The 17263-nt window shown below is 42.1% G+C and overlaps 1 protein-coding gene and 1 pseudogene across 1 annotated transcript in view; both read left to right on the top strand.

The window, feature by feature from the left end:
* The window catches only part of CHIC1 (cysteine rich hydrophobic domain 1), a 130004-nt gene that overhangs the window by 29662 nt on the left and 83079 nt on the right, over nt 1-17263 (top strand). The gene's annotated exons all lie outside the window — the stretch shown is intronic.
* LOC132225085 (T-complex protein 1 subunit beta-like) lies at nt 13255-15296 on the top strand (annotated as a pseudogene).

Below are 17263 nucleotides of genomic sequence, written 5' to 3'. Positions count from 1 at the left end.
CGAGGGCCACAATGGATTCTTAAACTGGACCGGAGGGCTGGAACAAAAGCATGAATGGAGTGTTTGTGTGAACTAATATAAATTCAAAGTAAACATCATTACATAAAAGGGCACGGTCTTTTTTCTTTTAGTTTTATTCATTTCAAACGGGCCGGATCCGGCCTGCGGGCCGTAGTTTGCCCACGGCTGCTCTAGCCAAACTGGTCAGGGCACCATTTGTTTATTTTTTCCTGTGTTTCTCTTGCCCTCAGAGACATATCGGCAAAAATATTGCTCCGAGAGATGTCTGAGATTTTATTCCGTTTTCTTCTAGGATTTTTATGGCTCTGTGACTTACATTTAAGTATTTTATAGATTTTTCAGTTTATTCTTGTGTTTGGTGTAAGTTGATGGTCTAGCTTCATTTTTTGCATGTTGCTGTCCATTTTTTCTGGAAACATTTCAATCCTGTTTACCTTTACAAAGAACCAAGTCTTGGTTTTATTGATCTTTTGTATTGTTCTTTTAGTCTCTATATCATTTAAAAGGAAAGCAATAAAAAAGAAGACACAGCCCTAACTGGTTTAGCTCAGTGGATAGAGTGTCAGCCTGTGGACTGAAGGGTCCCAGGTTTGATTCCAGTCAAGGGTATGTATCTTGTTTGTGGGCACATACCCAGCAGGAGGCTGTTGATCGATGTTTCTAACCCTCTATCCTTCTCCCTTCCTCTCTGTGAAAAATCAATAAAATATATTTTTTTAAAAAGAAGACACAAAAAATTATGAAAAGGATAAAAGGAGAGAAAGATAAAGTGAAAGAAAGAAAATAAATAAAAAATAGAGTAAGAAAAAGGAGGGAAATAAGGGATATGAGAAATTCCAGGGACTCCAACATGGCTCCTAGCAGGACCAGAGTGAGGGTGAGCGTGAATGAGGAAGTGAGTGAGAGGATCAGTATATCGATGTGCGTGCATGTGTGTTCATATGTGTGGGAGGGGTGGGTGTCGGTTGTCAGGTTGTACACAGGAATCTCAGGGGCAGGTGATTCAGGCTCTCCTAGCTGGGGAGCCACTACTACTGCCAGAGCCATTCCCTGGACATGGCTCTGGCTTGGAGACTGTGCCATCTTAAAAGTTTTATAAGGTCCTTCTTGGGATGAGGCTACGGGGAGCAGCAGCTGCTAGGCACCCAGCCTTGCTACCACCCAAACTTGCCGCAGCCAGTCTGAACCCATGCGCACCCCGTCCCAAACCCCGTGCATGGCCAAGGACACTGCTCGGACCTGCACGACCACCACTGACTCGACAAGACTCTCAACACTGCTGTGGATTTACCTATGGCTGTCCCTACTGTGCTGCCACAACTTCTCTGCTCCACTGCCAGGGCTCAGAGGAAGGAACTGTGCTAAAATCGGGGAGATGGATGTAGTCTCCTCTTTCTTTGACCTACTATAACTGAGGACCTGAGGATACTGAAGAGGCTGCATATCTGTAGGAACTCATTCTGGTGAGTAGAAAGGGGACTGGACAGTAGGACAAGGAAGGAGGGTCAATCCTGCCCACCTGAACACAGGGGAGGTGCTCTCTTTTCCTCCGGTAAAACAGCTGCTTCTGACCCAACCTGCAGCGATCTGAAGTAAGGGGGAACAGCTTGGGGCTGGAAATCTGTGCCCCTGAAGGTGGCGGTGAGGAGGAGCCAGCAAGCCAGGCAGGGCTAAGGCAGTGGAAGGAGAGGAAGTGCCCGCTCACCCCCACAAGCTACTGGCACCACTCCCCACACTAGTCTGATCAAATGATCCTGGCTAACACCAGGATATCCCTGCAGAGCCCAGCTCAGTCAGGGAAGGGAGAACAGCTCAGAACAGGGACACTTTAGGCATGAGACTCAAGCAGACCCAGCCTCTGGGCTAAGGAAGCCATACCCGCTGGACTACTAGGGGCTTCAACCTATAGGGCCTCAATTAGGTTGTTTAGGGCCAAAAAGGGACAGTGGTTCACATTGCCTTCCTTGCACCATAGAAGCTCCTGGGAGGCCCAGGATAGACACACCACACCAGAAAACCAGATTCAACAACAGCAAAATCCAGTGAGCTCCACAAATAACAGATTCTAAGATTTTTGAGTTTGTGAGTGTATATGGTTTTGGTTTTAGGTGTGTGTGTGTGTGTGTGTGTGTGTGTGTATGCCTCTTGTTTTGTTTTTGTTGTCTGTTTTCCCCCTTTTTTCTCTTTTTTTCTTGCATATCTTTATTTTTTCTTTTGATTCTATTATCTTTTTGTCTCATTATTTTTTTGTCATTTGATTTCACTTTTCTCTTCTCTATTCTTTTTCCATTTAACTTTTCCTATATATATATTAATATATCTATTATTATGACATTTTAAATTCATTATTATTATTTTATTGAATTTCAGTTTCCTTCTCTTTTTCATTGCTATACTAATTAATATTTTAGCTTCTTTCTTGCTCCCATATTGCCAGTTTTCTTTTTCCCCCCTTATTCTTTATATGCCTTCTAAGTCACTGGTCTCATGTATTTTAGTATTTTTTTTTAGTTTGTCTTTCCTTTGCTTTCTCTTCTTTTTCCTTCTTAGACTTTACTGTTGTTGTTTGCATAGTTTGATTTTTGTGGTGTTTTTTGTTTGGTCCTATTGTGCCTTGTTCTGTTCTGTCAGCACCTGTAATGATGAGGTGAAATGATGAGGTTGGGGCTGAGCCTCACTGTCAGTAACTCAGAAGGAAGATCCCTCTCACAAATTGGATATCACTGATCAAGTCTCAGTTAAACCAGGGGAGCCCAAATAATGCACCAAAGGGGCAATCATAGAGCATCCAGCTCAGGAGATCAAATAGACCACCACTGGACCCCTCAAGACACTTTCTACATAAGGTCATCACACAAAGAATGGGAAACAGTTCTATCTAATACATAGAAACAAATACAGAGACAGCTAAAAATGGGCAAAGAAACAAGCCCCAAATGAAAGGAAATGAGGGGTGTTCAGAAAAAGAACTAAATTAAATGGAAGCAAGCAACCTATCAGATGTAGAGTTCAAAGCAATGATGATAAAGACAGTTTAGAAACCTAATGCAGGTACGTGCTGCCAGACTCTGTAGGTACGTACCCTTCTGCAGAAATAAAGATATTTGCCTTGCTATCTGGCTCCCAAGTATGTTTTGTGTTCTACCAGGGCCCCTGATTTTTTTGGGGGGGCTCGCTTTATTTCTAACAATTTGGGGGCTCATCTGGGATTCTGTTTGTCGCAAAGGGGCCATTAGAACTGTCTCCTGGGCATACCCCACTGCCACGTTGCAGTGGCTTCAGTGAGGAGGAAAATTCATTACCTACTGGCCAACTATGAGCTTGGGATCGAGAGTCAGCCAGCAACACAGGAAGGGCCCAAGCAAGCAAGAACCGCTGCAATCAGATTAAAGGGCCTCCTAGCTCAAAGCCCTCCTCTTGAGTTTCTGGTTCACTGCCACCTGACTGGGAGACTACGTTTGTTCTAATCAAGACTTGGAAGACAAACAAGTTGGAACCCTCCTGGGAAGGACCACACCTTGTCTTACTTACTGCTGTTCAGATTGTAGAATGAAGTTTGACCTGTCACACACAGGTTAAGGGTGGACTACCAGCTTCTCCAGGTGGAGACACTCCAACTTGGATGGCTATACCAGGGCATAGCCCCTTGAAATTAACAAAAAAAACTGTGAGTTGTCTTAATAACAGTCATGTACTGGGTTCTCTGGAAAATTGCAGGGGCTTACAATGTGGGCTGAGGAAATGTGTACAATCCAGATCATGCTTACCCAGTTAAGTTATTGATTAATGTAATTAAGGGAGATAATCCCATAATCCTTCAATTTGATGACTGCCAAATTATATTATGTGGAGATCTAAACCATCATAGGCAGCTACAGGCCTGCTCCATTTACATGTGTCCTGATACTTCACTGGGAGCGAATGGTGCATCCCCTTATCCTACCTGGAATGATGTATGGTGGACCATCCAATACCAGAGCTGGATGGCTATACCCCGACCAGCAGATAAAAAGTTGTCACCTAAAGGCTAGAATCATCTGTATAGAGGTACTCCTCCCAATGCTTACCAGAATTTACAGTGTAATCCCTTGCTCTTAACTATAGTTAACTTGAATGACTTGGATATTCAGCCTTTAGGCCAAGAGATTGGCTAGGACTAGGTTTAAGAGGAGATGTCACAAGATAAGATCCCCTAGGAAGGTTTGCCCTGAGACTGGTAGCCCCACCCAAGGAAATTGACACTGCCACCATCATGAAAATAGATAAGGAAATGAATGCCTGGGTGGAATGGATTAAATATTCTGTATGTGCCCTAAATAAAAGTGACTGTTACACTCGCATGGCAGGAAGGCTAGAGTCTCAAGTGGTCCCATTTCCATTCGGATGGACTTCAGACAGTAACAGGGTGAAATGTATGCTTGCCCTGTATCAGGAGGAAACTGCCTGGGGAAATGCTTCCTGTAAGACTCTCTCCCTGTTGTTCCCATACAACAGAAGTAAAAAGCAAGGATCCCCAAAATGATCCGACCCTCGTCCCCTGATGTAAACTATACCTCCCACGTCTCAATGTGGGAGAGACAGTACTCGGAGTTTATGGTAAACGGCTGAGTATCCTCAGAAGCCAATCATTCTGCGCTGTCGTTACCCTGTGCTGATGTCTGGTGGTATTGTGGGAGACCATAAATTGTGGCCTTGCCCAGCAATTGCAGTGGAACTTGCATTCTGATGCAATTGGCTATCCCTTTCACTTTGGCATATTGTAAACCTTTTTCAACGGACAGACAGAAGAGAGGGAGTCCAGGGGGCTCCTTTGATCCCCATCTTTAAACTGATTCCATTGGGGTTTTAAGCAGAGTGCCAAATAAGTTTCAGATTGCTGCAGGATTTGAATCTGTCCTTTTCTGGTAGTCTACTATAAACAAGAATGTGGATTGGATTATCCTATATTATAAAAGGATAATATGAAAATTGACCCTAACAGTGGAACAACTAGAACAGCCACTCGACCAGTCACTATGAGGCGCATTGACCACCTCTCAGTCCCTTTCCCTGGCTGGCAGGCTCCAATCACCAAAGGCAAGTGGGGAACTGGGGGTGGGTGGTGGGGGAAGCGGGTGGCACCAGGCCAAGGCCCCAGCCCCGTCAGTCACCCCACACACAGAGGGCAACCCATGGTGGGGGTAGGACCAGCAAGCGGGCGGGAACGGCCAAACTCTCAGTCCCTTCCCCCGGCCATCAGGCTCCGATCACCAATGGCAAGTGGGGAACTAGGGTTGGTGGCAGCGGGGGGTGGGGCCAGTGAGCAGGTGGAACAGCTGACCTCTCAGTTCCTCCCCCCAGCTGTCAGGCTCCGATCAGAGAACTGGGGTGGGTGATGGCAGCGGGTTAGGAGTTACAGTGATGGGATGTTATATCATATCCCATGTACGAAAGGTCTTATCCAAGTGTTAATTGAAACCGTATTGACCAAACAGCAAAATAATCTTCTCCTAGACGCTGCAGAGTAGGAAAGTCAATGAATGTTAGCCGACTTTGAAGAGTTAAATAAGAAAAGGGGGGAATTGTGAGAATAAACAAGAAATCTATTCTGTCAAAGGGAGTTTAGGCAACCGCCATTTTGGCTCGAGTGACTTGGCAGCCACCATTTTGGCTCATACGACTTGCAATTCCCCTGCGGGCCACCATTGTGAAATGGAAAAGGTCAACTCCTTCCTTTAAATTAGCCAATCACGCAAGAGTGTGAGCCTAAGCTCTTCCAATCAAGAGTGAAGAACAGATCACGTGCATCAGGCATAAAAGCCTGAGCAGAATGCCTGTTCAGTGTACGTGCTGCCAGACTCTGTGTTGGTATGGACCCTTCTGCAGAAGTAAAGATATTTGCCTTGCAAAAAAAGATAATGGACACCATAAACAAGAACCAGACAGGAATGAAGAATAATATGTCTGACATTAAGAACACACTGGAAGAAATTAAATGTAGATTGGCTAAAGCAGAGGACTGAGTCGGTGATTTGGAAGTCAATATAGAAATAAATACCCAATTAGAGTAACAAATAGAAAAACAATTAAAAAGCAGGAGGATAGCTTAAGGGAGCTCTGGGAAAACACAAACGCAACATCTGCCTCATAGGAATACGAGAAGGGAAAGAATGTGAGCAAGGAACAGAGAACCTGTTTGAAGCAATAGTGACAGAAAACTTCCCCAACCTGATGAAGGAAAAAGTCACACAAATTCAGGAGGCACAGGGACTCCCAATCAAGATGAACCAAAGGAACCCAGCCAGTGTGACAAAGCGGTTAAGCGTTGACCTATGAACCAGGAGGTAATGGCTCAATTTCTGATGAGGGACAATGCCCGGGTTGCAGGCTTGATCCCAATGAGGGGTGTGCAATCAATGATTTTCTCTCATCATTAATGTTTCTGTCTCACTCTCCCTCTCCCTTCCTCTCTCTGAAATCAATAAAAGTATTTTTAATGGCAAATGTTAAAGACAAAGGAAGAATCTTAAAGGCAGCAAGAGTGAGACAGAAAATTACCTAAAGAGGAGTTCCCATTTAAATGTCATTAGACTTCTCAATAGAAACACTTAAGGCCAAAAGAGAATGGCATGAAGTATTCAAAGTAATGAAAAGCAAAGGCCTGAAGCCAAGACTACTCTATCCACATAGGCTATCATTTAAAATTGAAGGTGAAATAAAAAGCTTTCCATACAAAAGAAAAGCTTAAAGGAGTACATTACCACCAAATCAGCAATGCAAGAAATGTTCATGGGACTGCTTTAGGAAGAAGAAAAGGAGAGAGAGAATAATAGGCATAAAGAAAATTAAAATGGCAATAAATAAATATCTGTCAATAATAACCTTAAATGTAAATGGATTAAATGCTTCAAAAGACACAGGATGACTGAATGGATAAGAAAACATGACCCAAATATATACTGTATATATGAGCCACCTCAAAACAACAGTAACACAAACTGTAAGTGAAAGGATGGAAAAAATATTCCACACAAATGGAAAGGAAAACAAAGCTGGGGTAGCAATACTGATATCTGACAAATAGACTTCAAAACAAATGGGAATGATTCAACAAGAGAATATAAACCTTGTAAGCATATGCACCCAATGCAGGAGCACCCAAATATATGAAAAAAATCTTGATGGACTTTAAGGGAGACATCAACAGCCATACAGTCATAGTAGGGGACTTTAACACCCACTGACATTACTGGATAGATCTTCCAGACAAAAAATGAGCAAAGAAACAGAGGCCTTAAATGACACACTAGATCAGATGGATCTAACTGATATTTACAAAACATTTCACCCCAAAGCAACAGAATATACATTCCTTTCCAGGTCATATGAAACATTCTCAAAGATAGACCACAGGTTAGGGCACAAAACAAGTCTATACAAATTTAAGAAGATTGATATACCATGCATCTTCTCAGATCAAATGGCATGAAGTTAGAAATCAACTACAATAAAAAAAAAATCAAAAACACTCAAATACATGGAGGCTAAATAGCATGTTATTAAGCAATGAATGGGTTACCAATGAGATCAAGCAAGAAATTTAAAACTTCGTGGAAACAAATGAAAATGAACACACAACCACCCAAAACCTATGGGACACAGTGAAAGCAGTCCTGAGAGGGAAGTTCATGTCATTACAGGCCTACTCCAAGAAACAAGAAAAAGCACCAGTAAACTATCTAATCCTACAACTGAACACATTGGAAAAAGAAGAGTAAGAAATGCCCAGAGGAAATAGAAGGAAGGACATAATAAATATCAGAATGGAAGTAAATAACATTGGGACTAAAAAAGTCAAAATATCAATAAATCCAATAGCTGATTCTTGGAAAATATAAACAAGATTGGTTGTGCCAAGCCAGCACAACCATGGGTGAACCTGAGAGGGAGTGGTGAAGGATTTAGAAAAGACAGACAAGAGAAAAACGCTGGGCCTGGGTAAGACACTGCTCTCTGACACAGGTTCAGACCATAAGGTCAAGCTTACATCTATAGCCTTTGGCTATAATTTTGCTGGGACTTGCACATGGCTTTGCCACAAGAAGATCGTGCCCTCTCATTAGTCCCAGGCTTGAACCTGTCCAAACGCTGTAACCACTCTCCACATCTCCCCATTTTTTCTGTTTTTAAACATTTCCATTTACATCATCAAAAGCTCTAGGCAAATTATGCAGCATAACCCAAACTCTGGCTATTAACAAAACAATAAACACAGTAATGTTAATGTAATGCAGCAACAAGAGAGAACAAAATTATGGCTATTAATAAAACAGCAACAATAAGAGAAACCAAACTACAGACATGTTAACATTTTCAGGCTATCTTACTCAGAGTCCTCAGATTTGGCTGCACAAGACTTTACAGAAAACTGGCAGCTCGCCAACGCTAGCATAGTCAGAAACATAGCTTCCACTTGCTTTTTTAACATCTGCTGGGCCTCAGTTGCTAGCTTCTTCAGTTGAACCCATGTTGGCACCTCGATCCCTTGTGTGTAGCCTTCATTATATTCTTCTGAGCCACAACTTTCTGTCTTTTGAATGGAGGAACAAAGAGCTTCTCTGGGTCCATTGCAGTGATGCACATAATGCTCTGGCACCCAAATTGGCCACACTGCTCCCTCTAGAAAGATACAAACATCCTCTTCTCCACATCATTACTGGATCTGGCAAAACCATTGTCTGGTTTGTGCATCCTTCCACCAGGCCAACTCGGTGGAGACTATTGCACTGGAGGTCTGATGCCCTTTGGCTGCCGTACAACCCTCTGCAACATAATTCAAAAGATTTAACAGATAACATCCTTCTCCCCCTTTTTGTTTTTGTAGAGAGTAAATATTTGTGTCACCTCAGGGCCCTTGAGATGTCACAAAGCTGTCTCTTAGTTAACTTCCCAAAATACCACACCTGGAAAAGCTGTCAAACATATCCAATTTAAAATTTTTTTTTCTTTTTCTTCTCCTGCCTTGCCCCAGGTGGGGAAAACAATGGCCTGTTAACTGAACCCGCAAAACCCCATGAGGTCCAGTGCCCATGAGCAAACAAATTACCTGTACTTTCCTCTACTTCTAGTCTTACACTTAATCTGTATCTTATTTTCTATCTTCTACTTAATCTATATCTTATTTTCTATCTTCTACTTTACTATTTAATCTATCTTCTATTTTTCTACTTAATCTGTATCTTTTCTATCTTTTTATCTATTTTCTATCTTCTTTATTCTATTTTCTACCATTTATTTTCTACTGCTTGTTTTCTACCACTTATTTTCTACCACTTATTTTCTCTACTACTTATTTTCTCAACCGCTTATTTTCTGTACCGCTTATTCTCTACCGCTTATTCTCTACCGTTTATTCTCTACCACTTATTTTCTCTACTGCTTATTTGCTACTACTTATTTCAATCACTTATTTTCTCTACCGCTTATTTTCTCTATTTCTTATCTTCACTACCAGGATTTCCATTTTTTGCTTTACAGTTCCTAACAAAACTTAAGAAATTTTAAAAATACTTCAGTAACCATTGTCTTAGGGATCCCCGTCCTGAGATCCTGAATTTCCTATGTTTTATAACCAGCAACTACCAAACCTCGCTCCCTACCTTACTTTTGCTTTCTGCATTTACTTTTGTTTTCTGAGTGCGCTTCACTGGAGCCTCCTTTCACCTTCCAATTGTAGTTCCCCCGTATTCAGGCCCCACATAGGGCACCATATGTGCCGAGCAGGCACGGCCATGGGTAAACCTGAGAGGGGGCTGTGAAGGATTTAGAAAAGACAGACCAGAGAAAAAAGTTGGGTCTGGGTGGGACACTGCTCTCTGAAGGAGAGACAGCACCATGGCCTGCAAACCAAGTCTTTATTTTATAGCCATTTTCCATGAGGCAAAGTAAGGGCGTGATTACAACGTTCTTGTGGGTTTCAAGTCTACTCAATTACATGCACCTGATCAACTTTTGCTTACTTGCTGCACCTCCCACAGCCCATATCACTCAGCCATGTGGGACCACAGGTGTGGACCATAAGGTCAAGCTTACAACTATAGCCTTTGGCTATAATTGTGCTAGGACTTGCACATGGCTTTGCCACGAGAGGATCGTGCCCTCTCATTAGTCCCAGGCTGGAACATGTCCAAATGCTTTAGCCACTCTCCACAATTGGTGAACCCCTAGCCAGACTCATCAAGAAATGAGAGAGTACCCAAATAAATAAAATCAGAAACCAAAAGGGTGAAGTAACTACTGACACCACAGAAATACGAAAGATTGTAATCAAATGCTATGAACAACTATATGCCAACAAACTGAATAACCTGGGTGAAATGGACAAATTCCTAGAAACATACAATCTTCCAAAACTCAATCAGGAAGAATCAGAAAACATGAGTAGGCCAATAATAACTGATGAAAATGAAGCAGTAATTTAAAAACTCCCAACAAACAGAAGTCCTGGACTGGATGGATTTACAGGAGAGTCTTACCAAACACTCAAAGAAGAACTAACACCTATCTTCCTCAAACTGTTCCAAAATATTCAAGAAGAAGGAACACTTCTAAACTCTTTTTACAAAACTAGATAAAGACAGTACAAAGAAAGAAAATTACAGGCCAATATCATGAATTAAAATAGAATCTAAAATCCTCAACAAAATATCCTTAAGCAAATCTGATCCAGCAATATAGGAAAAACACTGTACACTATTATGAAGCAGGTTTTATTCTGGGGATGCAAGGCTGGAACAATACTTGCAAATCAATAACCTGATACATCACACACACAAAATGAAAGATAAAAATCACATGATCATATCAACAGATGCAGAAAAGGCATTTGACAAATCCAGAACCCCTTTTTGATAAAAACTCTCAGCAAAGTGGGAATAGAGGTATCATACCTCAACATAACAAAGGCCATATATGACAAACCTACAGCCAACAACATACTCAATGAGCAAAACCTAAACGTGTTTCCCTTAAGAACAGAAACAAGGAGAAACCCAGATGGCGGCATAGGTTAACGCCGGAGTTTGCTGCCTCGAACAACCACTTCAAAAATACAACTGAAAGACGGAATGGACATCATCCAGAACCACAGGAAGGCTGGCTGAGTGGAAGGTCTACAACTAGGAGGAAAGAGAATAGCATACCGAGACTCAGAGGAGGTTCAGTGCTGAAGTTAAATACTAAGGTGCGGAGTGCATGCGGAGCGGGCTGGCTGAGGAGGGCACGGTTGTCTGTTTCAATCAGGAGGGAGTCTCAGACTCTGAGCTCCAGGTCCGGGTGAGTCTCTAGGGACCCAGACTCAAACGGGACTGTCTGGCTTCCGTCGGAACTCGAAGACAGCTTTCTCTCCGAGGTTTGCAGCAGTTGCTGGGACTCTGAGAGGCAGAGCCCCTGGGGACGTGACTGAGAGCAGCCATAACTGCTCACTCCCCCCACCCGGTAGATCCCCCCGGGACCCGCCCCGCCCAAGACCTGCACAGAGGCATTTGCGGGATAACCTTAGGCAAAGGCTAGATTAGCACCGCCCTAGAGAACCAGCACAGAAGTTCTCCCACTGCAGACACAGCTGATTCTCATAGCCAGTTGACCTGGAGGTCAAATCACCCCCAGTATTACCGACAACAATCAAGGCTTAACTACAACAAGACTGCGCACAAAGACCACAAGGGGGTGCACCAAGAAAGCATAAAAAATGCCGGGACAAAGAATCATGACAGAAATGGAGGATATAGAGCTCAAAACCGCACTTTTAAGGTCTTTCAATAATTTTCTAGAAACTGCCGATAAACTTAATGAGATCTACAAGAAATCTAATGAGACGCTCAATGTTGTGATAAAGAACCAACTAGAAATTAAGCATACAAAGACTGAAATAAAGAACATTATACAGACACCCAACACCAGACCAGAGGATCTCAAGAATCAAGTCAAAGATTTGAAAAGCAAAGAAGCAAAAAACACCCAACCGGAAAAGCAAAATGAAAAAAGAATACGAAAATACGAAGATAGTGTAAGGAGCCTTTGGGACAGCTTCAAGCGTACCAACATCAGAATTATAGGGGTGCCAGAAGATGAGAGAGAGCAAGATATTGAAAACCTACTTGAAGAAATAATGACAGAAAACTTACCCTACCTGGTGAAAGAAATAGACTTACAGGTCCAGGAAGCGCAGAGAACCCCAAACAAAAGGAATCCAAAGAGGACCACACCAAGACACATCATCATTAAAATCCCAAGAGCAAAAGACAAAGAGAGAATCTTAAAAGCAGCAAGAGAAAGAAACTCAGTTACCTACAAGGGAATACCCATACGACTTTCAGCTGATTTCTCAACAGAAACTTTGCAGGCCAGAAGGGAGTGGCAAGAAATATTCAAAGTGATGAATACCAAGCACCTACAACCAAGATTACTTTATCCAGCAAAGCTATCATTCAGAACTGAAGGTCAGATGATAAAGAGCTTCAGAGATAAGGAAAAGCTAAAGGAGTTCATCACCACCAAACCAGTATTATATGAAATGCTGAAAGGTATCCTTTAAGAAGAGGAAGAAGAAGAAAAAGGTAAAGATACAAATTATGAACAACAAATATGCATCTATCAACAAGTGAATCTAAGAATCAAGTGAATAAATAATCTGATGAACAGAATGAACTGGTGATTATAATAGAATCAGGGACATAGAAAGGGAATGGACTAACTATTCTTGGGGGGGTGTGTGGGAGATGCGGGAAGAGACTGGACAAAAATCGTGCACCTATGGAGGAGGACAGTGGGTGGGGAGTGAGGGCAGAGGGTGGGGTGGGAACTGGGAGGAGGGGAGTTATGGGGGGAAAAAAGAGGAACAAATGTAATAATCTGAACAATAAAGATTTAATTTCAAAAAAAAAAGAACAGAAACAAGATAAGGATGTCCGCTTTCACTATTCTTACTCAACATAGTACTGGAAGGTCTAGTCAGGGTGATCAGACAAGAAGAAATAAAAGGCATCCAAATTGGAAAGGAGGAAATAAAACTGACATTTTTCATAGATGACATGATATTGTATATGGAAAACTCTAAAGACTCCCCCAGCAAACTATTAGACTTAATAAATGAATTCGACAATGTAGCAGGATACAAAATCAGCATCCAGAAATTGATGGCACTTTTATACATCAACAATGAACTTTCATAAAGAGAAACTAGACATCCAGCTTCTCTCTCCTCAGATCCCAAGCTGTAAGGGAGTAGCATGAACGGCCACCTCTTCAGAAACATGGCATCCCTTTCCCTTGCACCTGTCAACATCTTCAACGCTGCTGATGATGAAGGGAGAGCAGAGACAGCTTGTCTGTTTTTCTTTATTGGTGCCATCACTATTGGAGACTTGTAAAGAGCACCTTGAGACCCAAAGGCATGGACAAAATTATGTTAAGCAGTGGACAAGATGCCGCTCTTATGATGACCAATAATGGTGCAACTATTCTAAAAAGCATTGGTGTTGATAATCCAGCAGCTAAAGTTTTGGTTGACATATCAAGGATTTGGGATGATGAAGTTGGTGATGGGATTACCTCTGTTACTGTTTTATCAAAATTCCTAAGGGTAGCAGAATCTTTAATTTCTAGAAAGATTCATCCTCAGACCATCATTGCCAGTTGGAGAGAAGTCACAAAGGCAGTAAAGGCAGGCTCTGTTGAATTCTGCAGCTGACCGTGGTTCTGATGAAGGTAAATTCCGCCAAGATTTAATGAACATTTTAGGAACAATATTATCTTCAAAACTTCTTACTTATCACAAAGATCACTTTGCTAAGTTATCTGTCAAAGCTATTCTCAGATTGAAAGGTTCTGGTGATCTGGAGGCAATTCATGTCATCAAGAAGGTAGGAAGAAATCTGGTGGATTCTTAATTAGATGAAGGCTTTCTGTTGGATAAAAAAAATTGGAGTATCCCTGACCGGTTTGGCTCAGTGGATAGAGCGTTGGCCTGGGGACTGAAGGGTCCCAGGTTTGATTCCGGTCAAGGGCATGTACCTTGGTTGAGGGCACATCCCTGGTGGGGAGTCTGCAGGAGGCAGCTGATCAATGTTTCTCTCTCATCTATGTTTCTAACTCTCTATCCCTCTCCCCTCCTCTCTGTAAAAGAATCAATAAAAATATTTGAAAATATTAGAATAAATCAACCAAAGTGAATTGAAATGCTAAAATTCTTATTGCAAATACTGGTATAGATTCAGACAAAATAAAGATATTTGATTCCCATGTAAGAGTTGATTCTACAGCAAAGGTTCCTGAAATAGAAAAAGCAGAAAAGGAAAAATTGAAGGAGAAAGTTGAATGTATTCTTAAGCATGGGATAAGTTGCTTTATTAACAGGCAGTTAATATATAATTATCCTGAGCAGCTTTTTGGTGCTGATGACTATTGAACATGCAGATTTTGCAGGTGTACAACGCCTGTCTCTTGTCACAAGTGGTGAAATTGCCTCTACCTTTGACCACCCAGAACTAGTGAAGCTTGGAAGTTTCAAGCTTATTGAGAAAGTCATGATTAGAGAAGACACATTCATTCACTTTTCTGGGGTAGCCCTTGGTGAGGCTTGCACTATTGTTCTTGGTGCCACTCAACAAATTTTAGATGAAGCAGAAAGATCTATGCATGATGCTTTTTGTGTACTTGCACAAACTGTGAAGGATTCTATAACAGCTTATGGAGGAGGCTATTCTGAGATGCTGATGGCTCATGCTGTGTCACAGCTTGCCAATAAAACACCAGATAAAGAAGCTGTTGCAATGGTGTCTTATGCTAAAGCACTGAGAATGTTGCCTACTATTATAGCTGACAATGCAGACTATGCCAGTGCAGATGTGGTGGTACAGCTCTGAGATGCCCATAGTGAAGGCAGTACAAATGCTGGACTAGATATGATGGAAGGTACTATTGGTGATATCTCAATACTGGGCATAACGGAAAGTTTCCAAGTGAATCAGCAAGTTCTTCTGAGTGCAGTTGAAGCAGCACAGGTGATTCTGCCTGTGGATAACATCATCAAAGCAGCACCAAGGAAATGTGTTCCTGATCACCACCCTTGATAAGCATTCCTGTATACTGTTATTCTCTGGCCTAATTTATAGCAAAGTTGTTTGAAAGATGTCGATTTCTTAAAGAAGATTGTGGAATCAAAGTTTATCTGTGGTTCTTATGTCCTTAAGATTAGACATTTAGCTGACCTTTTATTTTAACATGGGTCTAATTTATTTGCTGTTCATTTCCCATAAAATTCAGTTGTTTTACAAGTCCCTTTCTCATATTTTGCATAAAAATAAAAACTTGAACAATTAAAAAAAAAAGATACTAAAATATCAATCCATCTTGCCATTGCAAAAAAGAATAATAAGATACCTAGGAATAAACTTAACCAAGGAGGTAAAAGACCACAACTTGGAAAGCTAATGGACATTGGAAAAATTAATAGAGAAAGATACCAAAAAATGTAAGAGTATACCATGTACATGGAAGACTTAACATTATTAAAATGTCCATAATACCCATGCCTATCTATAGGGTCAATAAAATCCCTATTAAAATGTCAACAGCAATACAAAGTAATGCAATGCAGGGGACTGAATCCAAGAATACTATACTCAGGGGAGAAACCAAGATGGCGGCATAGGTAAACACCGGAAATTGCTGCCTCCCACAACAACTTCAAAAATACAATGAAAAGACAAAACGGACATCATCCAGAACTACAGGAAGGCTGGCTGAGTGGAAATTCTACAACTAGAAGGAAAAAGGAAAGCACATGGAGACTCAGAGGAGGTGCAGAAGTAAAGTGCAGACATACGGAGGCTCAAGCGCACGCAGAAAGGGGCTGCCACCTGAGGATGTGGCTGTCTTTTTGAATTGGGAGGGAGTCACAATCTCCCGAATGCTCTGAACTCCGGTTCCGAGAAGTCTCTGGGGACCCAGGACTCATATGGGGAGAAACTGGACTGTCTGGCAGCAGGCAGAACTCGGAACTTGAGGTCAGCTTTCCCTCAGAGGTGCTTGCAGCAATTACCTGGACACTGAGACGCGGGGCCCCTTAGGGCAGGGCTGAGGATCCGCCATAGCTGCTTGCTCCGCCCTGGCTTCAGCAGAGGCTTTTGCATATGAATGCCCTGGCCCTTTGCAACCTAAAAATTACCTAACAAATTGCAGTTGGGCCAGACAGACCCATAACTTCCAAGAGAGGGCCCAAGGCCCCACAGCAGCTTCCATTGCTTCACAGCTGGGCCTCATCTGGGCACCTCCAAACTCCAAAAAAGGAAGGGGAATCTGCATTTCGCTTCATACCTCCTGCTGGGTAATCTCAGGCAGAGGCTAAATTAGCACCTCCTTAGATCCAAGAGCCAGTGTACCCAGTGGTCAGAGGGGGACCATCCAGATTACAACTCCTCAGATCCATAAGGGACACACTCAGGGGGCAGACTCAGTGAGCACCAAAGCCCCACTGAAGCAAGTCTTGCCCCAGAAGGGTGTCTTCAGCACAGAAGTTTTCCCACTGCAGACACAGCTGATTCTCACTGCCAATTGGCCCAGAGGTCAATTCCTCCCAGTGATGCCAACAACAATAAAGGTTTAACTACAACAAGACTGTGCACAAAGCCCACAAAGGGGTGCACCAGGAGTGTCCACCTCAGGTAACTAGGGAGGCTGAGCCACTGGGCCCTACAGGACACCTAGCACACAAAACCACTCTACCAACACAGGGAAGCATAAAAAATGCGGAGACAAAGAAACAGGTCACAAATGACAGAAATGGAGGAAAGCAAATGACTGGGTATAGAGTTCAAGACCACGTTTATAAGGTTTTTCAAGAATTTTATGGAAACCGCCAATGAATTTAGTGAGACCCTGGAGGATATGAAAAAAGACCAACTAGAAATTAAGGATACACTGACTGAAATAAAGAATAATATACAGAGATCCAACAGCAGACAAGAGGATCTCAAGAATTAAGTCAAAGATTTGAAATACGAAGAAATAAAAAATACCCAACCAAAAAAGAAAAAAGAATCCAAAAATATGAAGATAGTGTAAGGAGCCTCTGGGACAACTTCAAGCATACCAACATCAGAATTATAGGCGTACCAGAAGAAGAGAGAGGGCAAGATATTGAAAACCTACTTGAAGAAATAATGACAGAAAACTTCCCCTACCTGGTGAAAGAAATAGACTT

The sequence above is a fragment of the Myotis daubentonii genome, chromosome X (assembly GCF_963259705.1).
Source record: "Myotis daubentonii chromosome X, mMyoDau2.1, whole genome shotgun sequence".
Classification (NCBI taxonomy): Eukaryota; Metazoa; Chordata; class Mammalia; order Chiroptera; family Vespertilionidae; genus Myotis; species Myotis daubentonii.
Note: the sequence above shows the minus strand (reverse complement) of the source record. Positions and strands in the feature narration are given on the sequence as shown.